Below are 27,263 nucleotides of genomic sequence, written 5' to 3'. Positions count from 1 at the left end.
GCATTATTAAATCACTTAAATGCAGAAACTAGATTAAACATGCGTTTTACATCACTAATTAATATGTTAATCAAACCTGTTAGTGCAAAGCATTTCCCACATGTAATGTGTGTGTTTTGGTTAATACACAGCAATCAAAATTAATATATTACTTTGTTATGGGGGTGATTGATCCGAATGAGGTACACACAAAATCTTCTGTATCTCGCTCCATCAATTCCCTCCTTTCATGATCACAAATCCTGAATACCTTGAACGATTTGTGAATCATCACCAAAACCCAAAACCACCCATATGTTCCACTAAATTTTATTCGATCAGACACTTCTTCTCAATAATTTTTGTGAGTTCAGCAAATTCTTTCTCATTTCCCTTGTTCTTGACAAAAAAATTATCTTTAGTTCTAAATCTAAAATGTACTTATCCTTATGAAGTGCAATTCTATCTACTGGTGGCAACTATTGGTACATTGTTGACAGTCTCATTAGGAAACAATGCTACAACATAAACACATCTTATACCTAAAGCAAAACATGTTATATTTACTATGGTATCTAAGTTATCCTATAAATCTAATCTACTAAATATGTACTGTCTGTACAAAGTGTGTTTTCACACTTGAATGACTTTCAGTCCTTTGGCCCTTCTTTTATTTTAACTACTTGGAAATGGTTCATCAAAAAATCGTCTTCGTCTTGTGTGCTAAACCCAGAATTGTTTTCTGTAATACTGTTATGGTCACTTCAAGTAATCCCTAAGTTCATGTGTAAATCATCCCTATCTACAGGTTCACAGTCTTTGTTTGGATTTTCCTGATCATCCTTGCCTCCTCTAGTGTCAGATAAGATAACTCTCAGTATTTCTGAATTTTCTTCTTCTTTGACCACCTCTCGTAGAGTCACTCTCAGACTTTCCTGGCTATCCGCTTCCTCTTGTATATCAGGAAGTGTCATATATGTCCATTTCAGTGACTTGTACTTCAGATTTGGTCTCTGTGTCTGTTGTCTTAGTTCTTTAGTACTTTCTAAATTGTTGTAAGGTAAAAAATCATTAACTTTTACACCATGCTGTACTCTCTCACAGTCTGTTGGTCTTAAATCACCAGTTTTACAGTCTGTTTCTCTTGTGTTACCAGCTTCTGGTTGCTTAGCACCTGATTCTGAACATGTATACAAATTCTGCAGTCTATTTCTCAGTGGCCTGTCTTGTTGATAAAGTATATGTGCTTTTCTCATTGCTTGTCCCATTAGTACCTTGTACAGATTTAAATCTGTCCTTCTATCATTTGTATTTCTCATGGGCACTAGAACTAGAGGCAAAACATCTAGCCAGTTCAAGACAGTGGAATCACACATTTTTGCTAATTTCATTTTCATTGTGCCATTCACCTGTTCACCAATTCCAGAAGCTTCTGGACAATAGGCACAATACAGTTTCTTTTTAGTGCTCAGTATTTCACAAATCAGACGGATAACTTTGTTGGCAAGATCAGTTTCCCTATCTGTGTGTACCTGTCCATAATACATGTGTGCAAAATGGGCAAACATACTGTTGGGCATCACAGCTCTTTCATCTTGGTAGGCCCAAACATCATTCTCTTCTTTTTCTGTGCAACCTTCTCTTACCCATGTTTCCTTTTCCTCATCACTTCCCTGATCCTGCACTTTCCTCACTTCTTCCCATGTTTCTACTGTGTTAGTAAGCATGTGATACTGGGAAAAAGTGTCTTTCTTCACCCATGTCTAATTCAAAGAACAATCTTGTTTTGTGCAATATTTTGCCAATTCATCTGCAAACCAATTCCCTCTGGTAATGTAGTCAGTTTCACGTTTGTGAGCAGCAGGAACTGCTAATGATCCCCTATCAGCTATTTGTTTTTTCTTCTTTCTCCACCTGCTTCTCCATTTTTCAACTTTCTTTCTTTTTCTCAGCAATTCTTTAATTTTAGCTTTTCTTCCAGCTTTGTTTACATTTTCTATGCACTTCTCAGTGAAGTTTGATCTATATGGTTTTTGCAAATCTCTAAATTTGGAGATATCTACTCCTGTCTCACTGGTAGCTTCTTCAAGATTTTCCTGCAAATCCTTACTTTTCAAGGCATTGCTTCTACTCATAAGGAGTATCTCTTTATCCTGGTGACATTTTAATCTGTTCATACTTACCTTTCCAGAATGTGATTTCCCCATGTCTACCTTTAATTCTGCAATATCTATCTGTTGGCATTCTGCATCTTTTCTATAGCCACCTTGTACCCACTCTCCCAATTCCTCACTTTTCAGACCCAAAGTGACTTTGTTTAATCTTTCTCTAGGTTCTATTCCCTGCAACCATCCAGTCTGTTTTTCAGCTAGGATCTCAGTTCTATTCGCGTAAATCCGAGTTTTTGTCAGATCTGTTGTTGTATCTAATTCGTACACACTAGGCCGTTTATTCCTGACACTTTCAGGTAATAACTCTCTTTTAAGATCTTGTTTTACCTCATTTAACAGTATGCTCAGCGAATGTTCTTCCTTTACCTTGTTTTTGCAAACAGAAATTTCAGAATCTATATTTATTGGGACTGTTAAAGCTTCCATATTCATGGGCAGTTCTTTTAAACTTTCAGACAATTCTCGTGTTTTGACTGCTAATTCATTTTCTTCTTCTTTATTATTTGACCTATTTATCACTTGTCTTTCTTGCCAACTACACATTGGAAGGAGTTCTGACTTTGTTACTGTACTATCTACTTGAACAGGTTCCTGTCTATTTATTGCATTACTCTCTATGGGGACTGGAACAGTTTGGAAAACTTTTGTAATTTCTGCTGGCAGTATCTTTGGCACCACTGTTGAAAACTCCCCTTGATATGGAGGTGATCTGTTATCCAGAATGTCATCTAGCAATTCATCTTTTGTGTCACTATATTTACAGTCCCAAATTTGAACATGCTTCTCTTCCTCTTTATTTTTCTCTCCTGTAGATCCTCCCATACTCCTGACAGGAAACAAATCATTTGGTACATTTTCCTGTTCCCATCTACATATTTTGTCCTCAATATTCTTATTCTGATATTTATTCAAACCAAACTCATAACCTCTTTCCGATCTGTGTTTTTCTTTCTCATATGCCTCATCTTGCCAATCTATTAATGGAGTGTAGAAGTGTGGCTCACTGGTTAGAGGAGGCAGACCTGGAAGCAGAGGTCAGCCCGGGACCAGGGTTCAATTCCGGGCTCGGCGGGGTCTTGAGTCCTAAAATGTCCATGGACTCGACAATTCTCGCTCCGGTGCCTACTCGATTCACAGGTTCACACTCTGCGACTCTGGGCAATAGCTTGCTTAATCTCCACAACGGCCCCTCGCGGCGGGATGCCTGGCTTTCACCTTGCGGATACCCTGCCAGGGTTATCTCACAGGGGAATACCAGGACGGGTTCCCTAAGCAAGCGCTTAGAAACCGCTTGGTGATTTGCGCTATATAAATTCCTTTACATTTACATTTATTAATGCCTCATATTGTCTATATCTATGTTTAGGCTTAAGTTTCATCATTGTTTCACCCAAATGCCGCAAAACCTTTATGTTAAAAGAACCTTCTGGAGGAAATGCAAGCTCACCATCACCTTCCGTATATTGCACCTAATTCTCGACCCACAAGCAAGTGTGCCAACCATACTTCATTACCATATGAGATATAGGCGTTCTCAGGGGAAGGACTAGTCTCCACTCCTGTTTTACTACAGGCTTGTCTTTCACAAACAATCTTTTTACCTTTCCAAACAGTAACACTTTCCTCTCTTTACCAATATAATACATTTTTCCTTTAATTTCCTGTCTTTCAAAAGATTGTGCACTCTTCTGTTGCTGCTCCGTAACACCAGCCTATCACAGCACGGTTTACACTAGCGTACCAATTAGAACAAGATACGTCTCCTTAGTGCTTAACCAATAGTTTTTGCTGCTTTACTGATGCACCAATCAGCCCTTACTCTGTCTTGGTCACAAGGACCAATCCCTTTGCGACACTTTTGACGTCACCAGCGCTCCGGCTTCTGCTGCGCCAGCCGACCCCTCCTTTACAGGGTTTTTTCAAGAAGCCGTAAATACAAGATATTTTACAAAATCCGTTAGTAACTTACACAAAACAATACCATTCGCCTGTTTCGCTAAACAAAGTGATAGATTTTTCTCAATCACACAGGTATTCTATAGGTGGAGTAGACGATGCTTACCTCCACAAGAATTTTAGACTCGACGATAAAGTAGCACTACCCTCTACCTTACCCTTCTATCAGGCAATAACGAACTCGTTTCTCCAGGAAAGCACATACAGAGATCTTGTTCACCTCCTTAGAGACAATCCCAGAATTTCACCAGAACTCATATTGCATTTTCATTTACACATTCACACAGAAAGCCCTATTCATTCATACAACAATGCTGTATTTCCAGTAGGCAGCGCTTACCTCTACCCTACCACAGAATTTCTCTATCGTTAGTAAAGTAGACGCAACTCCTTTACCCTTCTATCAAGCTCGGGTTAAGTCCTACTACTCTCCCAGCAATAAGTTTTAGTCAGGATACGCAATGATCCCTATACTTGAAGGCTAAGATTTTATAGACTGTCCTCGCTATACATTTATCCTTTCACACCTAATGTCCCTAAACAGTGATATGCGACAATACCACCGCAGTAGACGACGATACTACTTCTTTCAAACAGACCAATGCACTGTGCGACTTTACTTGCCACACTTCCTCTGCCTGCAGACAGAGGCACTAGCTTCACGCAACACTTGGAAGCCTTTTCAGGACTACATTTAACGTAATACAAACTCAACAGATGTTAGTCATAATTCTGTACATCAAACCCTATATACGTTAACCTTTGAATATAGGGGTTCTATATACACTAAGCTGGTAAAAATAACCATTACTAATCACCAAACTAGTCAATAATAACCATCCTCTGCTACCAAGTAATCTGATGCAGCGCTTACCCAGAAATATCACCAACCCAGGGTCCAGGTCACTCCGGTGGGGCCCATAACACCGAAGTACAACACATCTAGTCTCACGCACACACTTTACCCTAGACCCTTGCAAATATATATATACAAAATGGGTTGAGTGTATTCTTTCCTATGACAGGATACCTCTAAGCACAGATTTTTAACACCGACATTTGTTTTCATCAATAATCCTACTAAACTAATTTATGCATCAATGTACCCGCCAATTAGGTCGATGGACCAATTAGTTGAGCAAGTTGATGGTGATTGTCAAGACCAGCTTAACCTCACTACAACAATACATTGATTTGCATAAATAATTGACTCTAAAGAATCACAAACACCTGAAATCATTTAAAAGATTTTATGTAATTAATTTGCATAAAGGAAAATTAGCATTTATTCTATCATTGTTAATTCTCACTGAGCATTGCTATTTATTCAGGCAATAAATCAAGTAAAACTGTTTAATAAAATCATGAAGAGAAAATTCAGGTTTACATTAATTGCATTATTCTCTAAATAAAACATCAAACCTTGGTCAATGCAACTGAAAGTGAAATTCTGCATGAAAAGATCAGAGAAACCATAGTTAAACATGCATTTCATTCTAAAGATTTTTATACTAAAACGTGCCTACCCAGCATCTCTAAAACCCAACTATACTTACTAACCCAAGCCTCGTCGGACGCAGTCTCTCACCCAGGCTTAGTGTCCCGCAACGAATCTCCGACCTACAGGGGTTTATCAGTGAGCAGTCTGGCATAGTTTCAGGCTCCCAGCATCTCTGCAAACAGCTGCAGTGCAAAGAGCATCTCCGTCTGCGATCAGCTCCAGTGACACACTACCCCAAATTTGCTCTGATAGTTATACTGTATTTGCTGGCTCTCTACCCTCAAATGTTTCAACACTTTCCGGTCTCCTTTCTCTGATTGATCATGACATTGCAATTATTAGCTCTCAGGATGTTCGTTAATCAACAATGTATTGCTTAACTTTCAGGATGTGCATGAATAACTTCCTGATTAAAAGACTGACAGATACAAATTCGACTGTCCATGCATTTCTCAAACTTCCAGGATGTCCGTGAATAACTTTGTTTGATGAACTGATAAATACACGTTCGACAGTTACTGTTCCTCACTAGGCCTTTTTTAAATGTTCATTTTCAGTGATTCAGCTGTTTCCACGTGGTCATTTTTTGAAGGCATTTGTCTTTTGTCCTTGGCAGACATTCAGCTGTTCTCGTGGTTATCATTTTGGCCCACATCCACTCACCAGCGTTCATATCAAAATGTCCTCGAATATAGTCAGCTGAAGTTGCAAAATGTTTTCAGTAAAGACAGAGCATAGACAAGCTTTCTCTCAGCAAAATGATGTAAGCCTTTCTACTGCGCAGAACCGGGAAAAGCGTAGCCATTTTGGAATTAGCAACCCACCAAAACTACGGTAAACAGAAAAAGAAAATGTAAATACACAGAATATAAGTGTTTTCTGTCCCCCCAACCACCAGTGCTAATATTTATCCTTTAAAACTGTTACCTAGCAGAAAAGCATCACACTGCAAGCCATTAAAAAATAAAGCAGAAAAGCAACATGCAAATGCACAATGCACATTACAACACGGACATGCATTATTAAATCACTTAAATGCAGAAACTAGATTAAACATGTGTTTTACATCACTAATTAATATGTTAATCGAGCCTGTTAGTGCAAAGCATTTCCCACATGTAATGTGTGTGTTTTGGTTAATACACAGCAATCAAAATTAATATATTACTTTGTTATGGGGGTGATTGATCCGAATGAGGTACACACAAAATCTTCTGTATCTCGCTCCATCAGATGCTTTTCGATCACAACTCACTGAAAATCTGAAAATGGTATTGCCCTGGCGAGGACACCAAGCTAGAGTTACTCCACGTGGAAACCTAGGGAGGAGGCATTAACAGATAATCCTTTCCACGAACAAATCGATACACACATATCCCAATAGTTTGCTGATAACGAGGGGACGACATCCGACGGCACAGTTTAGTGGGATGCTTTTAAGGTAGTTATTTGAGTGCATTGCATTAAAACAACCACGGGTGTGCAAAGGATTCTAAACAAAGAGCTGCTGGATTTGAAGGGTGACAAAGGCGCACTGAAGTACTTATGATGACAGACCAGGACACGGGCCCGCTCTAATAGAAATGCAGAGGCAACACACAGAAAGGACAGGCCAGCAGGGCTGTCTGTCATATAAATCTTTTGTGGCGAAGCAACATGTTGAGGGGGACACGACCAACAGGGTGCGGGCCTGGCTCCTACGGTCTGAAACCGGCAGACCCCAGATAGGTGCGATCAGGGATGGGATGCTGTGGTGGTTAACTCATAGGAAGCCATCTGCAAGACCTTTAGAGACTATTATCGCACTCTCTACAAGTCCCACGACAGTACAGCACTGGACCAGTCGTGGGAATATATACAGGGGATTCCCATCCGTGTTTTAGATCCGCTACAGAGGCTTGAGCTGAATGAGTCCTTGCAAATCGATGTGCTGAGGGCAGGGATCTAGAAAATGACTCACAAAAAGATGACTGGGCTCAACGGTATCCCGATGGGGGTTTACACTACATGTCGAACACTGCTGGTGAGCAAATTTCTCTCGGTGTATCAGGCCACCTGTGGGAAATGGGAACTCCCATGTGCCATTAGGACAGCTCTCATTATAGTACTCGCTAACCAGGATAGGGATCTGCTAGATGCGGGGTCCTACCGCCACCTATCTCTTCTGAACCAAGGCTATAAAATAGTTGTGTTCTGGCTATCTGGTATTACCTGTATTACCCACTTTGATTCACTTGGATCAAAATGGATTCGCTTTATGATTATTTGCAGACTGCTTACAGTAATATACGTGGGGGCCCACAGGAACATTTGATAAGCTTGGCTGGCCTTACCTGCAGGCAGTACTAGAGAGAATGGGATCGGGGAAGGAATTTTTCCGATGGGTCAAATTACTCTACACAAAACCATTAGCCAAGGTGTGGGTGGGGCAGACAACCTCAGAGGAACTCGTGGGTAGCACGTGGCACGAGACAGGGTTGCCCACTGTCGCCCATCATTTTTGCTCTGATGATGGAACCTCCTGCCTGCCTAATACGACAGAGGGAGCAGCTGTGGGATGTCCTCTTCCAAGGCTTATGGCATGTGATCTCCTTATATGCTGATTAAGCACTGGTATATATGCGGAACCCCAGTGCAACGCTCCCTGACCTCTTGGGGATTATGAATACTTTCGGGAAACACTCTGGTCTCAAAGTAAATTGGGTAAAATCTTGCCTTTTTCCTCTTAGGAGGAGCTCGGTGAGGAGGGGGTCACTTGCTTCCCCAGGCATGGTATAATCAGTGAGTAACATTTTAAAATAACTGGGAGGGCTCTTTTACCACGCTACTGTCGATATCAGGCAGAAAAATCTGGGGTGAGTACTGGCTACATCACGGAGATCTGTCCCTTTATGGTGTGCTTTACCGCTGTCCTTGATGGGCAGGGTTGCGGCTGCCAAAATGCTTATCTTACCCCAATTGCTGTATTTGTTCTCAGCGCTGCAGGTCCCGATGCCAGGCTCCTTCTTTTCAAATTTAAACACTGTTCTGTCCGATCTTATATGGGGTGGAAGGCATAAGAGGGTCGCATTATCCAAGCTCCAACTCCCACTGTAGTGTGGTGGATTGGGAGGGGCCCTAATAATGAATGGTACCGCTCGTGGCTACAGTTTGAGGACATCAGCTGGGCGTTTGGTTTTGTGGAAATACGCCGGACTTCTGCCGACTTTGGAGCTGAATACCAAGGCAGGAGCAGTTGCAGGACTGCGAGGACCAGCGTGCTTTGCGGCCCCTGATCTGCCGCAGCTGGTCCTCTTCCCGCCCCCACCTCCCCCGCAGCATAAAACTTCTCGCGGCCCCCTCTCCGCGGGAGCCGCTCGTGGCTACAGTTTGAGGACATCTGCTGGGTGTTTGGTTTTGTGGAAATACGCCGGACTTCTGCCGACTTTGGGGCTGAATACCGAGGCAGGAGCAGTTGCGGGACTGCGAGGACCAGCGTGCTTTGCGGCCCCTGATCTGCCACAGCTGGTCCTCTTCCAGCCCCTACCTCCTCCCATTTAGCCATGTCTATCTCCGCGTTCGCGGGACGAACCCGGGCGAAGCCTGGGCCAAGGGCGGGCCCGTTTCATCCCGTTCCAGACCGGGACAGACCGGACCGGGCTACCCCCTTGACACTTGTCGCCCAGGATTAACATCTGTTTTGTGGAGCCTACACCTAACTTCATGTCGAGTCGGGAGCTGAGAAGTAAGTCTGCCCTGGCGGTGGGTCCGACAGTAGGAACGATGGACAAGTTTCTTGTCAGAGCCAATTCACTGATTGCAAACAAAATTATGGTCCTGGAAAAGCGTTTATCAGCTAAGAGATCCTCATTGGGCAATATCGCAAATGCCAAAACTCCAGAGAGTCATATGGCTAGAAATATCCACTAACTACTTGCATCTGCCCCCGAAGATATCCCAACAGTAAATGAGCACGACTTACAGGAAATTGAAATATTGATTAATGAAGTTATGCCGGACATTAATCTGTTACTTAATGCCCATGGGTTCAGACACAGTGATAGCGATAGCGAGGGAAATGCTAATAATCTGCAGGCCAGAGGGAATAGGGAGGGGGCAGTCCCTAAAAGGAAACGTGTTGCTCGAAAACACGATGGGAGGAAGGCTAAGCAAGCTAAGCAACAGATTGGCACCGTCCCCAAAGGTAGGACTCCTGTAGATACGAGAGAGTCTACTGACTTGCCGGGTGTTGAATTGGCCCCTATTACTATGGGCAACAAAAACTCGAATCAGATAGGCACCGAGTTATCGATTGAAAGTCTGGGTGTACTCATTAAGTCCTTACTACACCCACTAGAAGCAAGGCTGGCTAATATTGAATCTAGAGTGGTAAATATTGAGAAGTCTATAACTGGGGCTATTGAAAGCATAAATAAGATCAATAACAAGCCGGAAGGGGGTGGGAAAGATACCTGCCGGGGGGGGGGGGGGTGCAGCTACCTATTACTAATACCTTAGTTAACTTAACCCCTGTTTCACAGCAACCTTCGAATACGATTGTAGGCCCTTTAGCGAATGCCGCAGTACTAGCCAGTAAGCCCGCCACACCAGCTAAACAACAGGTGCAGGTGGCTAGTACCATGGAGAGGAAGTTATTATTACCCGACTTACCCCCTGAAGCTAACTCACTGGTGGTCATTCTAGCAGGCGTCCCAGTTCTAGAGAAACAGGCTAGAGAATCTTTTATTTCACTTAGAAATAAAGTAGCCAGTTGGCTAAATTTGAATAGACCACTGCCCCCCCAAATCTCAAGTGATATTATAATGGTAATAAGGCTCCCATGGTTAGGTAAAACAGCCAAAACGTTAAAGGGTCACTGCATATTAGTGAACTTTAGAGATCCTAGAACTGTCTCCCATATATGCGCGTGGCCAAATTGTATATCAGACACCACTATTCAGTCACTCCCATTATCCTACTTTTACCCCCAGGCTTGTTTGGGGGAGAACGAGGGAGGGACAGATGCATTGGTTAGAGTGGATCGTAGGCGAGGGACCAGAGGAAATTTAGGCAGACTGGGTCCCATGCACACCCCTGACACCTTTTGTAATCACAACCGCTTCAGCTGCCTCGAAGCGGTTGATTGACTACAGCGAACAAATCGGTTGCCAGGGGTCTGCCCCGAATTGGAGGGGTGTAGGGGCTCTCACATAGAGATCCTTGTGGGCCCTGATAGAGATCTAGCCCATATATAGAGGACTGACGCCCCGAAGAGGATAATGATGTTGTGGCTCAAGTAAACAAGGCCCCTCTTGAGGACGTTCCTTGGCCCAATTCTATCACAATTGACAGCGGCTCACAAATTTCCAATGAAGGGGTTTTAATGACACCAGACGACACCCCTTTGTTATCCAATGAAGCCCTCGGAACAGGAACTAAGGGCAAGGGGTATAATCTAGCCAGCTGGAACATTGCGGGGTGGAATAGGAAGAAAAATTCTCTTGGGTGGAGGGACTTCATTAATAGTTATGATATACTATGCCTACAAGAGACTTGGTGCACGGAGCACATTAATTATGAAGGGTTCGTCTGTTTTAACTTACCAGCTCAGGAATCTACTATGGGCAGTGCCAGAGGTAGCCTTCTTATATTACTCTCTGTGAAACTCCCTGTGCTGTTATAACATATTTAATGATCGGTTGTCATTCCCAAGTATTATGGCTACCACACAAGAATGGTCGTAATGTTTTGCTAATTAATTACTACAATAATTTGTTTGATTCTACCCGATCAACTGTAGTAAATCAACTAGAGAATGCACTGGATAAGATATGTTTGGATAATGGCGTTAACTTTGCTTTTATCTGGGGAGGAGATTTTAACATTTCCATGTGTCCGTTCTCATTAACCAAGGCCTGTGGGTTTAATGAGGACAGAGGTGAGGATTGTACTCACTTTCATCACAGTACTTACGGAGAATTGTTGAACTCAGCTATGATTAAATTTGATTTGGTAGCAATGCAGAGTGCTAAAGACATGGAGGGGAATTTTGTTCCAACTTTTACCGGAAGAAATGCCGCCACAGTTATCGATCACCTGTTGATCTCTATGGACATTTGCCTTCATTGTGATACTCCGGTAATATTGGACTTATCTGTTAGCGATCATAACTGTATTACGATGGCTGTATTTATCTGGGGCTACAAGGACTCGACCGCCCAAAATGTTGTTGATGATATTGTCCCTTGCAGACCTAACGGCCATAGGATCAAATGGAAAGGGGACAATTCTGAAAAGCTCATGATTAAGATAGTGACGGCCTGTTTGCCCGAGTTGCATAACTGTTTAGATGAGAATGCTGACCCCCTGTGCATCTTAACGTGTTTTAATAAGATCAATGTGTTAATTAACAACATTCTGACCATCACCATGGTCAGTAAAAAGAGGGAGAAGATAGGGTGGTTTGAACATGCTTGTACCGAATATCTGCAGAAGCTAAAGAAAGCTCTATCAAATAACCCCAGGGATAAGCCAACCTTTATTATACTCAGGGGAGCATACAAAGAACAGTTGAAGCGCAGGAAGCGCGAGCTCCAAGAGGACGCCTGGGATAAATTGACCATGGCTGCAGATTTATCCAATAGCAAGCTATTCTGGTATACAGTGAACTGTCCCTTTCTTAGGAGAGAGGATGCCCCAGTATTGACTGCCCAAGTTAGTAAGGAAAGCTGGGTATCCCACTTTACTAGCATTTTCGCCCTTGAGGATATAATTAGTCCGTTTATGCGGGCCGACGTTTGCTGGCCTACTGTCCCCCTTAATATTACAGTCGTAGAGGTAGAAAACGCTATTAGGCGTAGCAAAGGAGGGAAAGCCCCAGGGCCAGATGGGGTACCGATCGACCTTCATAAAGCCGATACTCTACTCTGGGGCCCCCTCCTGACTAAAGTTTTTAATGCGGCCGTAATGGAAAGCACACCACCAACCTGGGGCGAGTCTATAATTATCCCTATATTTAAAAAGGGAAGTAGGTCTGAGGCAAAAAACTATCGACCTATTTCTCTTTTAGACTTGTCGTTGAAGACCATGAGCAGGGTGTTGTTGTTGTTGCTTAGGTTAGAAGAGTGGGCAGAAGACAATGGGATTCTCGCACAGTCACAATTTGGGTTCCGAAAGGGCCTTGGGACCATCGAACAGTGCATTAACCTTGACCTCATAATAGGGAAATACACGCGCGCAAAGCAGGGTTCGCTTTTTCTCTGCTTTGCAGATCTAAGCAGCGCGTTTGACTTAGTTGATCACGCCTTATTATGGCCAACCTTATTAGATCTAGGTGCCCCTGCGGCAATTATCTAATTCTTGGCCAGACTCTATACCGAATTATCTGCCCGTATACGTTATGGTCACGCTGGAGAATGTACTTATAATATCAAGGTCAATCTAGATATAAGGCAAGGTTGTGTTCTTGCGCCTCTCCTTTTCTCCCTTTTTATTAATGCTATTGATGCACAGCTTAAACTGGTAAACTCTGATGCACCGCAAGCCGATGGTCAAGATATCCCTGTGGTGCTTTACGCAGACGATGCGGTTCTTCTATCACGAACCCCCCTCGGTTTGCAGAGATTAATGAATAGATTTTCAGAATTTATCAAGGGAAGAAAACTGAAGATCAATAACACCAAAACTTTCATCATGTCATGTGGTCAAAAAATGAGGAAAATTAGATCGTTCTTTATTGAGGACCAAAAAATACAAATAGTAGATACATTTTGTTATCTAGGCATAATTTTCAGTAGCAACGGCACGTGGTCACAAGAGATAAGCAATGTTAGGGCAAAGATGGCCAAAAGTGAATTTGGAGTTTTCAAATTTGCTACTAAGCTTGGGGATCTTCGCATCTACGATATGTTATATATATAACGTCATAGATGCGTTCCCATTGCACTCTATGGATCTGGTGTTTGGGGTCATTGTCGCCACGGGGACTTGCAAATTGAGGAAAATAGTTTTTTTTTAAACTCCTTTGCCTACCTATGTCGGCCTCCACTGAGGTAATACATCATGAAGTGGGGATCGAATACCTGTCAGACTTAACTGGTTTTATCAGAAGTATCATCAGTGACTGCCTTCGCCTGGATAAATGTTTATTGATCCCCTGGCTTAATTATGTGGTGACAAGTTTCAGGGACATATTTAATGTGAATATCCAGGATAACCCAGATAGGGCCTCTGAAATCCCCAAGAAAGAGATCAAATTAATCTATTTGGGGAAAAAAGCCCAAGTACGTAGAGACATTAATAGTCAATCTTCAATTACCCAGTTTTATTACTCCAACGTGGTCAGTGTCGGCTTTCAAAAAATGTACCTGTGGTCACAAGAACATCTCACCGGTTTGTCCTTACTAGATTAAGACTGGGTATCGTACATTATCTGGTGGCATTCCCCTGTATAAAAAAATACCCCTCCGCACCATGCCCCTGTGATGGGGTCACGAAACAGAGCTCTATACATTTCTTGCTCATTTGTGACTTATATCTGCATTATCGCATTGCTTATCTTAAACCGCTATTTCTGAAAAATTCTGTATTAAGCATAAAATCTGCAATGAGTTTGCTACTTTCGTTAGAAGAGCCTGATATATGCTTTTTTACAGCTACTTATATCTTGAAATCAATGGCTGCTAGGAAAAACATGTTTTTTTTAAATTTATTGTTGTCTGTTGCTATATTAACTATATTAACTGAGTCGAATCTGCTTATTCCAAAATCTCTTAACATGTTCTCTTCTCAACCTTATTTTAACAATTGTGATACATTAGAGTAAACCTTTTATGGAATGCCTATGTTAAAGCTATGTGCTTTTATGATTGTTTTCATAATAATCGAATAAAGAGTTTTGAATGAATGAATGAATGGTATATGAGGCCGCACAACGGCAGTGTCCCATGAAGAGGTTAAAAGGACCCAGAAAGCCCCAAGATGCAAACTAGTGCCCAGGTACTAGGGCATAATAACATAGGAGAATGGCTACTAGTGGACGAGCCCCTGGGTGACTTCATAACTTGGATCTATAAAGTTGCTCAAATCTGCTGAGCTCGTTACTTGCAGCCAATGGAGATGTGTGGACAGCTGACCACAGGGAGGGCTGTCCCCCATGGGTTTTGGGGAAGTGGTGCAGTCCAGAGGACTGCATGTGGTTTTGTGGGCTAGTTTTGGGCTACATATGTAGCCTAACATATATAGGGGTGCCATTTTGTATGCCAGCCACCATTTTATCATGGTAGTATGGTGGCTTGTACTTTGCTAGGAGCTTTTGTTGTGAGGAGCTTAGTGTGCAGTTTTTGGTAGAGAGGAGCTTAGTGAGTAGGTTACCTTTGGAAAATGTACTAGGGCATTACATAGTGCAGCAAATATCCTTTGTCTCTGACCTACCTAATGGCAACCGTGGCAGGGGAGACGATATGGTGGCCCAAGCCATGTAGCTGCTGGCAGAGGCCGGGCGGCTCAATTTACTGAAGGAGGAGGCCCGGGGCAGCGGCCATATTGTAAGGCCGCTGGTGGTGTAGCCGTTGCCGTAATGGCATGAGCGTCCGAGCGCAGGCCAAAGAACATTTTCAGGTGAGTGGGAGGGGCTGCTCTTGAAGTAGAAGAGCAGTCCTGAGCAGGGGAACAGGCGTGTCTGGCCTGGGCGGCAAGCTGCGGGCATCAGCATACATGGCCACGACGGGGCAGTGATGCGCAGAGAGGATGGGGCAGTAGCTGCGAAGGCTCACAGAGTGGGCACTGACCTTGGCAGCAGGTAAGAAGCTGAAACACAGAGGGGGCCCACTTAAGTAGAGGTTACTACGTACTGGACACTGGAGTTGGTACTGAGGACCACCCGATGCGCATGGACAAAGATGGGTAACTACAGAAGAAGTCGGAAGGTGGACAAACGGGAACTGACTGGACAAAAGAGGTAGGACAAGAGGGGGTACAGGCAGAAGACACAAAACAAGACTCAGGAGACAAGAAAGAGAGTAAGGAGGGGATTTTCAAAAAGCTACCTACATGGGGACACCCAAACCGTTGGGGGCTCATCTTATGCAGTTAACCACAGAGAAGATGTGGAAAGGGGAGTATGTTGAGATTTTGAAACTCTTGCATAGGAACTGTGGTACTAAAGAGGGCTCTATGGAGGAGGAGTTGAAATTGTCCATGCGGCTGAGGGTGCCTGTGAAAATTGAAAATTGGCCGGCTGCATTCCTCCTTAATGTGAGTGTCTACTGTGGAAAGTTCCCGGAGAGGGCTGTAGCACTCTTTAAATAGATAGACTTGATTAGGAAAGCACAGCTTAATTACGGGGGTTCAGTACAATGAGAAATTCCGGGCTAGGTTAGCAGTGAACCAGGGGGCGCAATGGAGGGAGCTGGACACAGACTTGTGGCAGCACACATTGGGCCCGGCGAAATTCGGTAAAACCATTTTTACAGCTAACGGATTGCCGAGAGTGTAAAAGCCCTTTCAGGGGCGCCCCACCCAGAGCGTGGTGGGGGGTAGCACTAAAAGCCAGGGGTACCAGAGTGGGGCATACTGGGATTACAACAAAGGCCTGTGCATAAGAGAACTTTGCAAGTTTCTGCATGAATGCTCGAAATGTTCAGGCAAGCACCCATCGGTCGCCTGTTTTAGCGTGAGCGGAACCAGTTTTTAGGCTCAGTTACGATGGCCCGAGGGTGCGCCGATTGGCTTCTAACCTGCAATCTGTGACTGAACATGCACAAGTCATCAGGGAGAAGTTACACAAGGAGATACAGGTGGGAAGGATGGCAGGCCCTTTTGATGACTGTCCAATGGGGTAGCTTACTGGGGTGGTACCTAAGAGAGAACCAGGGTAGTATCGGCTGGTATAGTACCTTCCTGGCCAGGTCAGTCTGCGAATTACTTCACCTCAACAGAACAGGTAAAAGTGATATATTCCTCTGTGGGCGTGGCTTTAGCTTTAGCGGAGAAGTTCAAAGACGGGGTCAAGAGTGACATCAAGTCTGCCTTCCTTTGTTGCCAGTACACCCTGCCAACTTTTAGTTGCTGGCCATCCAGTTTGACAGCCAATAGTTTGTGGACAAAGCGCTCCCTTTGGGTTGTTCCATTTCGTGCATAGTTTGAGTGTTTTAGCACATTTCTGCAGTGGCTATTCATCTGGCACACAGGACATGACCTTATGACGCATTACTTGTATGACGTTTTCTTTGTTTGGACCACCTTTGCTGGAAACTTTCAGCAATGGCTATATAACTTTCAGATTCTTATGACCGACGTAGGTGTTCCGTTGGCCCCAGAGAAGACAGTGGGCCCTAATACAGTATTGTCCTTTTTAGGTATTGAGATCGATTACATGGCAATGGAGGCCTGGCTGTCTCAGGAAAAAAAGAGTAACATGCTGACTCTGTTGAATGCAATGCTGAGTAAACACATGTGATGGTTAAAGAAGTACAGATGTTGCGGGGCCATCTGTAACTCCCCATGCAGAGTAGTGAGAGTGGGGTGGACTTTTTGTAGACGGCTAGGCTTGTCTCTTTCAGGGTTGCACTTACCTCCCCATCATGTCAGGCTATTGGCATGGGTAAAGGAGGGTTACAGTCATTTAACGGGATTCCATTGACATCATTAGCAGACGTTGAATGGGATGCACAAATATTTTCTGATGCAGTGGGAGGTTGCAGTTTTGGCCTGTATTGGCACAGATAGTGGTGCACCGAGGAATGGCCGACATCATGGAATTTTTCCTCCTGGTGGTGGCAGTCATGCTCTGAGGGACACAGATAGCTCAAAAAAGAGACAAAATAGTGATTTTCTGCATGGACAATATGTCAGTAGTACAGGAAGTCAAAAGGGAGTCAGTCAGGGAGCCACAGTTGTGGCAGCTGCTGCTTAATATAATGTTCAGAGCCCGGCATATTCCTGATGTCGACAATGACATTGCCGATGATTTGTCTCGTTCGCAGTGATAGAGGTTCAATGGGCTGGTCACAGAGGCAGATCGGAAGAAGACATGCATGCTGCAGGCTCTCTGGTCCGTTAGAGAGAAGGATGCTACAATTGGTAGCGGAGTCTTTAGCCCTTTCTACTAGGAGGGCATACCACCAGGCCTAAGTGGAATTTCTGGCAGGGGGCCATGAAGAGACCCCTGGAGTGGGAGAGGGTAGAGGACGTAGTACAATTCATCCTCTTCCTCATACAGGAGGATCAGTAGAGGGTGACCACTGCCGGAAAATTGTCAGGCATTGCTTTCACGGGCAAGCTGACATGGGGCTATGCCCCTTCAGGGGGGAACTGGGTAAAAGAACATTGGCCTCTGACATTAGACCATTTTATCGTGATAGCATGGTGGCTGGTACTTAGTTAGGAGTTTTTGTTCCTGCCCATTCATCCCTGAACTAAGGCTTGGGTATTTTCTCTCGGTTTTTGTTTTGTTTCCGGTTGTTTTGTTGATACAGGTGTGCAGGGGAAGCTATGTGTGAGGGTGGCGCTTGATTCAGGTGCACTAGCGGTTGGCTGAGAAGTTACCATGATTTACATAAGTTTATTGTTTGCCAGTGGAAGTTCAGGCTGAAGGAGAATGGGTAGGAAGTTCACGCCTGGTCGACATAGGAACTTAAGGTTAGGTAGGAAGTTCAAAGAGGTTCAAAGACTAGTTGAGATCGGAAAAGGGAACACATTTTAGAAGTTCCACTTACAGTTGAGCAACTCTGATGCAAGTATGTTATGCAGGTTTGAAGTTGTTATGGGTAGGGTTAATTTGGGAGTGGAGGTAGTTTATTGTAGGTGATTAAAGATGTATAGCAAGGCTATAGTTTTGTAAGGCAAAGGACCAGGTTATGTTGTAATGTGCACCTGTTTCAATAAAGCGGCCTTTTTCACACCACCTGCTGTCAGTGGTCTGTGCTGCCCATTCTTCCCCAAAAGAGGACCACGTTCCTTGGCGGCGGCATTACCGCTCTGAGTTCCACTAGGATTCAAAGAGATAGCAGAGACGTTTGACATTCGCCCTTGGGCGAACGCACATTATTCAAGCGACAGATCTGTATGAGTGGGGCGTGATATGCACCTTTGAAAAGCTGCTAGAGAGTTCTGGTCTCAAACTGGGACAATTTTGTGTATACGGAGCATTGGTGCATGTGATCACCGCAACAGGGTGCCGGACATATCGCATGCAAATTCAGTATTACAGTGTCTACTGTCACATGTATGCAAGTGTAAAGTCATTACAGTATGACGGTAAGGCTATGCAGGAGCAGCTGGCAAAGCCATGCGACAACAACAGCAAATGGAGGCAGTGTATTCAGTCGGAGACAACGGATGGCCAGTGGCGAGGACCATAAAGTACATTAAACATGTCTCTTGAAACACTAGGCTCAAACTACTGCAGTGTAATTATATACATAAGTCCTGCCTGTATCCCCAGCCGATTAGCCTGAATGTTCCCAAAACTGTTGGCAGCATGTCCCACGTGTGGAGCAGTGGAGACTGGTTTTTAGGTCTCGGCTAGAAGCGCGTGAAGCGCGTTCTCGCTGAGAACTATAGTCGTCGGATCAGCCGACAACGAGTGGAGACAAGAGCTGGCCACGCGCGCAGCATGTCAATGGGAGAGACAAGAGCTGTTCACGCGCGCAGGATTGTAAGCGGGATTTGGTCGCGCGCGTGAGTCAGTCTGCAATTCAGACTCGGAGCAGCGATGTGCACGCTCACGGCGACAGCGTCTCGTGCGCTCCCACCGCGCTTTCAGTTTTGCCGCCACCATGAAGATTCTCAGCCCCCAGAGCAGCACCAGCGGTAAGCGGGATTCAGGGGCTTCAGTTTTTTTTTTCTCTGCTTACATTCCTTTGTAATCCTGGCGCACGGTCCTTTGTCCCATGAGTTTGTTGACTTGTTTTTTTTTGTTGTTTCTCTTTGAAAGAACTGTGCTGTTGAGTATACTTACATACAAAATAAAAAAGTAATGCGGTAGTGCAAGACTGAATGACAAAAAAACGACTCCCCGTTAAATGGTCAGGGAAATACCAGCAAATGTGGATAACTTCGGTGTGGACAGGAATGTTGTGGAAGGAAGACAAGGCTGCTCTAAATAGTTTGCATTAAAAGCATAACATTGTCTACGTTTAAATTTAAAAAGTGGACACTATCCGAAAAGGGACAATACACTCCCAGCAGTCCTGGCGACGGCAGAAGATCAGAGCGGCAAGGGTTTCCCCAGAGTACCCTCTTTTACCCATCACAGTTTAATCATCGTGTTTTTCCACCACCCACGTGTTGCCGCCTTACGTTTGGTTGCAATTGGTGTCCCCGGGCCCGGGCCGCCTCTTCGTCACGAGATAATTACATATTATTTGGAGATCCCAGACCTGCTCGAGCGCTGCGTTTGGCATGCGTTCAGCGAAGTCTGTCCCTGCGCTCGGAGATTGCCTCGAGCGGGAACCGCCGCAGATCCTTTTCTAGGAGGGAATTGCATGCGTGCTTCCTGGAACAGATAGGCGCGTGGGTGGAGCAGCCGGTTTCGGTGTGTAGCACGGGCTGCAGCAGTACAAGCATCTCTCGCACACACACCGGACCAGGGCAGGATTACAAGACTCTCCCTTCCCCCTCGCCTCTCTATTGGTTTCTACCACTTTTTCGCTTTCACCCACACACTGGACAGGACAGGTGTAAAGCAGCAGGGCAGGCACCTTTTAGCGCCGGATCACGGACAGCACCTGATGGGGTAATGTAGCCATAAGATAAGGGTGGGCGCGCTGCTGAAGGCTCTAGCCAGGTGCCTGGCGCATCTCCACTCGAGGCCCCCTTTGGACCCCCCAGCCAAGAAAAGTGAGTTAACTACCAAAAGCTGCTGCTGATACTCGTACCTATATTTAGTGTATTTTTCTTCTCCTGGTTCACATAACTCTTGCCCTCCACTCCTGCATTTTTCCAACCCCCCCAACAATTAAAGACTGCATGTGGGAGAGGCGCCATCAATCAATCAATCAATCAATCACGGCATTTATCAAGAGCGCTACTCACCCAGGAGGGTCTCAAGGCGCTGGGGGGGGGGGATGCTACTGCTCGAACAGCCAGGTCTTGAGCTGTTTCCTGAAGGAGAGATGGTCCTGGGTTTGCCGAAGGTGCGTGGGGAGGGAGTTCCAGGTCTTGGCTGCCAGGTAGGAGAAGGATCTTCCTCCGGCGGTGGCTCTGCGGATGCGTGGTACGGTGGCGAGGGCGTGGTTGGTTGATCGTAGCTGGCGGGTGGGCGTGTAGAAGGTCATGCAGTCGTTGAGGTACTTGGGGCCCAGGTCGTGGAGAGCCTTGTGTGCATGGGTCAGGAGTCTGAATGTGATTCTCTTGCTGATGGGGAGCCAGTGCAGGTCTCTCAGGTGTCCGGTGATGTGGCTGTGTCGGGGAATGTCCAGGATGAGTCGTGCGGAGGCGTTCTGGATGCGCTAGAATCTTTTTTGAAGTTTGGCTGTGGTTCCGGCGTAGAGGGTGTTCCCGTAGTCCAGTCGGCTGGTGACAAGTGCCTGGGTGACGGTCTTCCTGGTTTCGGTGGGGATCCATCTGAAGATCTTGCGGAGCATGCACAGGGTGTTGAAGCACGAAGATGAGATGGCGTTGACTTGTCTGGTCATTGACAGGGAGGAGTCCAGGATGAAGCCCAGGTTGCGTGCGTGGTCCGTAGGCTTGGGAGCGGTGCCCAGGGTCGGGGGCCACCAGGAGTTGTCCCAGGCGGAGGGTGAGGATCCCAGGATGAGGACTTCCGTCTTGTCTGAGTTCAGTTTAAGGCGGCTGCTCCTCATCCAGTCGGCGACATCTTTCATCCCTTCGTGTAGGTTGGCTCTGGCGGTGGTGGGGTCGTTGGTGAGGGAGAGGATCAGCTGGGTGTCGTCGGCGTAGGAGATGATGTTGAGGTCATGTTGGCGTGCGATGGCTGCGAGGGGGCTCATGTAGACGTTGAAGAGAGTTGGGCTGAGTGAAGATCCTTGTGGTACGCCGCAGATGACTTCAGTGGACTCGGATCTGAACGGGGGGAGGCGGACTCTCTGGGTTCTTCCGGTGAGGAATGAGATGATCCATTCCAGAGCTTTCCCTCAGATTCCGATGTTGCTGAGGCGCTTCACTAGGGTGCGGTGGCAGACTGTGTCGAACGCCGCAGAGAGGTCTAAGAGGATGAGGGCCGCTGTTTCCCCGTTGTCGATCAGGGTTCTGATGTCGTCTGTGGCTGCGATTAGGGCGGTCTCGGTACTGTGGTTGGCCCGAAACCCGGACTGCGAGGGGTCGAGGGATCCATTCGTCTCGAGGAAGGCGGCCAGCTGTCTGTTGACAGTCTTCTCGATGACTTTGGCCGGAAAGGGAAGGAGCGAGATGGGACGGTAGTTCTTGAGGGCGGTGGGGTCCGCCGTTGGTTTCTTCAGGAGGGCGGTAAGCTTGGCGTGCTTCCAGCTCTCCGGGAAGGTGGCGGTGTTGAAGGAGGAGTTGATGATGTCCCGGAGATGGGGTGCGATGATGGCGTCGGCTTTGTTGAAGACGTGGTGTGGGCAGGGGTCGGTTGGTGATCCGGAGTGGATGGAGTTCATCGTGCGGGTGGTGTCTTCCGTGTTGATCTGGGTCCGGTTGCAGAGGGTGGTGGTGGCGGTCGCTGGTTCGTCGGTAGGGTGCGTGGTCTGTGCGTTGAATCAATGCTTTTGCCCTCTGCGCCATCTGTGCTGAGACCAACTCTGCTTTAATCCCAGAGGGTACAAAACTCTCTGGCGCCTAGAAATAATACAAGGGGGGGCCAATAGGCCCCCACGCAAGCATGGCGGGGCCCGGCCCCTCCCACACCCCGTCCCTTTCGGGGCCGCTTGCCCCGCGCCCTCGCCCCGGAAGTACTTGTGTGCTTCCGGGGCGAGGGGGCGGGGTCGCGGCGGCGAAAGGGTTAAAAGCCTGGGGAGCGCGGGAAGCGGCCTCTTTGTGCCCGCGCTCCCAGGCTCGCTCCTCGCCCCACCGTGGGGCCGTGTAATTTTCTATCTTTTTATTTCAGGTGTGCTTCGTGGCGGCGGAGGACTGCGGGGGTTTTCCTGGATCTCAGGCCGACGCGTTGTAGGAGCGGAGCAGAGCGGGAGAATCTACGTGACCAAGCGGGAGTGGCGATCGGAAGAATGCGACCTACAGAGGACTGCGGTGGGGGAGCGGTGGACCGGTGGACCTGCGGTTGCGACGGTGGAATGGCCTGCGGTGTTTGGATGGGTACACGGTATGTGTTTATGTGCGCCTTAAGGGATGCTCGATGTGCATCGCATGTAAATGGGTGTCTGCAGACTAGCGCTTGATATAGAGCATTTTATATCCAGACTAAGGTGACAGGGGAGTGGTAAAGGGTTTGTCTCTAACAGGGTGAGACACTTGCAAGAAAGACAGAGGTGTGGGATCTGGGCTTGATGACAGAAAACTCCGTAGACTGCCCGATCCAGGTATGCTTGTTGCGTTTAATCAAGAAGCTAAAACTTCAAGAACACCGGTTTGTGGCAGTAGCGCTCCTACTGCCCAAAAGGCTGATGGCAGCATACTGGGGCCAGAGTAATGTTCCAAAATACAAGCGATGGCTGCAAGATATGATATATTGTAGAGATACACTAAAAGTATTCAGAGTACCTGCCTGCGGCATCACGGACGAAGGAGGTACGGACCCCCCTCCCCCCTCCCCTCTTACAACATACTTGTTGGGCTGTTCATGATACCTAGTGAGCGGATTACTCAGATGGTGGGGTGGACTGCGCTGTATTGTTAATTGCTATGTCACTACTATCATGTACGCGATGCTGAGGAATTGATGATGTGGATGCTGTAAGCTGTACAGTTAGGTTTATTGTATTGCTTGCGGAAATAAAACCCCACATAAAGTATATTAGCCCAAGAACATCAACAATATACACAACAATGAAAAAGAAAAGGCAGAGGGGCATTTAAATGAGTTTATAAATGAATTGCTTATTTAGACAAAGTAGTAATACACCTTAATGCTGTATAGCTTTTGGGAAAAACAAGAACAAAATGAAATCTACAAATAACGCCAAAGGAATTGGAGTCATGTATCAATTTTAAAAGCAAGTAAAAAAAAAAAACCAAAAAAAAACAACCTGCATTCTTTAAAAACAAGCACTGCCGAAGGCAATAGGTCTCATTGTTGCAAGAGATTATCGGCAATGTGTTTTAGCCATGTTGTTCACTAGTGTGGCTGTTCAGCATTGCTAAAAATGATAAAAGATAAAAGGGCGCAAAAGACTTTCGGGATCAGCGTACCTTCGTTGCATTTGTCACACTCTTTAGGCACCGGACCCAGGGGAGGTAACTAGAGCGCATGCGTAGCAGGTATGGGGGGGGGGGGCGGGTGTAATCCCCGGCACCCCCGGGGCTCATTTCTCTGCCTGGGATTCTTGGTTGCTGATATTCAGACTATCCAGTTTTGCTTCCAGTACATGGTGAAGCTTGTACAGAAACCTTGCACTGCTCCCGTTTTGTACACCTTCTTAATCAAATGTGTATGTTTCTATTTGACTACTCCCTTGCACTGCTGCTATCCAGTTTTGCTTCCAGTACATTGTGAAGCTTGTACAGAAACCTTGCACTGCTCCCGTTTTGTACACATTCTTTGTCAAGTGTATGTTTCTGTTTGACTACCCCCTTGCACTGCTGCAGCTCCTGCCGTGCCGGCTCTGTGTGAGTAAGATTACAGTATTTTTGTTGTTGCCTTTAACGCGGCTGTTCTGGTCTGTCCCTTCTCCGCGCAGTTACCCCGTGTCTGGAGCAAGGAGGGAGCTGTGCATTTCAAAGTACTTACAAAATAGGATGAGTTATCAAGTGGAGTGTGTCGTTGGGTTTAATCACTCTAGTTGGATGTACGTTGGGTAATGCTGCGGTGTACTCAATGGATGAGGTCACCCTGGCACAATTTTACAAGTCCTTCGGTTAGTGATGTGTTAGTAATGTCAAGCCCAGCGCTGGGGGGGCAATGGGTGAGGCGAGCGGTTGTGGCCGCCTGACTGGGACACAGGCCCAAGGTTTCTATTTAACAAAATAAGCACTGTGGGTTTAACTAGCTCTATCCGGTAGAAAGCCCTCGTACACTATTCGAGTGGGCGTTTTTATTCCAGAGCATAGTAATTCGAGGTATGTCAAGATACTTATTCAGCTGTAAGGGCAGTTTCTCTTCCAGCGGGACCGTTTCCCTCACGCTTTCCATTGTAATTGTCAGTATCTGATTACTGATTATGCCCCGGGACCTGGGTCATCGGTTAGCGGCTATTGTGTGTCTTCCTTTGTCAGACATTATCTCTATAAAACTGAGGGTTGGTGGCTAGAGTATTACTGCACGTGGGCGACAGAGTATTCTGTACAATAAATTCGAGCCTGTCCCTGCGTTTTACATCAATTATGCTCAAAATTGCCGTTAAAACACATATCTTGGGATTAAGGTGGAAACATGATAGGCCCAACTCCGTTCTGTATAAAGAGCCACAGTGGAATCATATTTTCATGCTAGAAGTGACGTGATCAGTCCAGTTCAGTTTCGAAGGGCCAAAGTGGATGTATTAATGTTTACACGGTATATCAAGTACCGTTTGGCTCCACTTTGGTGGAGAAGTGTGGCTCAATGGTTAGAGTGGCAGACCCTGATGCAGAGGTCTAGCCCGGGACCAGGAGTCAATCCCCTGTCTTTGCTGGTCTTGGCTCAATTTACCAGCAACTGCCAGCCTCTGATGTTCACGAATTTTCATTTAAGTACAATAGTGGGGTAGGAAGGCACTATCCCAGATCCTATCACACCTGTTTACAAGCAAGTTGGTCCAGTGAACTGTAGACCGGGGGACCACCTGCTATTGGGGATGGCAATCAGGCAGTGGGAATTTTTAAGTAGAATTGTGTAGGTAGGTTAAGTACTATCCCACATCCTATCACACCTGTTTACAAACAAGAGGGTTCAGCACATAGTTGGCCGGTGTGACCACCGGCTACTGGTGATAGCAATATGGCAATGGGCCATGTTAGCTCACAAGTTATTTAAAAGGATGGGTCAGGGCCATAATAAATTGCCTGCTGAAATGGGAAGAATTTTATCTTTTTCTTAAAATCAGGAATGTCCAATGTAGGCACAGGAGGGCTGCACCCATGACAGATTGGCAGGATAGCCAACACGCTTTAAAAAATGTTATATTTAGAGGCACTGTATCTAAATGCATTTAATATGTTAATTCTAATCTCAGGGATGCCGCCCATTGTACACCTACAGTGGGGCAAGAACACGTCAAACGATCATTTGTCAGAATGGTTAAGTGTAAGGACCATGAAAAGCTGCCCACATGGGTTTAAAGGCTGTGACATTTCGATAACAGTTGCTGTGCCCTCGCTGTTCCTGTATGACTCAGCAACAAGACAGTCGTGGTAGCTACTTATGTGGTAGTTAGACAATGTGACCATGAGGGCTGGGCGGGCACTGCAATCTGATCCCTGCTTAACACCCTCCTTGCACTGATCCCGCAACCCCATAATAATTTTTCTGGGTGCGGGAATTTTTTAGTGTCTTCACTTCACCTGGGTATCTGCCCGCTACTTACAACGGTAACATGGCAGAGTGGTCTACGTAATCGACAATACTAATTCGGGGTGACCGGGGGGCTTGCTGATTCAAGTTACACTTGCGTACGTGCTTGCCTCGGCCTATATGCACTTGCGAGTCGACTTAACAGCATTTGGCACTTAATTCTTCCCCACCTGTTTTTTGCCCAAGTAAGTCAGCCATACCAAAGGTCAGCCAGGAAATTGCCATTCCATAGTAGACCTGTTAGTTTCAGGTAATTTCCCCAGAGGACATAGAGCACGCAAAAAACTCACTATAGTAGAGTGGATCTAAAGAGGAGGGTCGCGACCATGCCTAAATCCCATCTCTGATACTGCTGGTGCTCTTATATGGGCAGGAGGGTCAGACAGATTTGCAGATGAACAGGGCTGAACTGGGGGAGGCAGAATGGGTTGATGAACGGTAACACATTAAACCCTGATCTGTTGAAACTAATGTTGCATCATGATTTACAATAGGTGGCGGTATACTATGAATTGATTGGACAATCATGTGTGGCAGCGGGGGGGCCACCTGCTACTTGAAACTTGTTAGGGAAATGATGCGCAGTCTGGGATCATGAGAATAATATATATAGGTTATGGTTGCCCCTTAGTTATATTACGCGTTACCACTGTCAGCCACGATCCAAGCCAACAGTCAGGCGCAAGGGGTTCGATACTTAGAACACGTATATCTCATCAAGTTGTGATTGGGTGGGTGCCAATACAAACGGACTGTTCCTTTTGAACTGATATCCTAATCATCCTTAAGGAGTCATGAGGGCGTTATGGTATGCACTGGGGACTCCATGCTTTGTGTCACTGCACTGCACACTGGGTAGTGTTTGTTAATGAAGGCCATTTTACAGGGCACTCCTCGTAACACTAATACAGTCACGCTACAAGGGAACCCAAACTGAGGCTATGCTCAACACTTAGTCGGAAGTGTTTAGGAGTATGCATCTGACGCTAATCGTATCTCAAACGTGGCAAGGGATGGCAATGTAAGACTAGCACATGTACTGCAGTTATCGCCAGAAACACTAATGGTTTGTGTTTATCTTTTTCATTTA

Source organism: Lissotriton helveticus, chromosome 1_1, assembly GCF_964261635.1.
Source record: "Lissotriton helveticus chromosome 1_1, aLisHel1.1, whole genome shotgun sequence".
Classification (NCBI taxonomy): domain Eukaryota; kingdom Metazoa; phylum Chordata; class Amphibia; order Caudata; family Salamandridae; genus Lissotriton; species Lissotriton helveticus.
The sequence above is the reverse complement of the archived record's forward strand: the minus strand, read 5'-3'. Positions refer to the sequence as shown.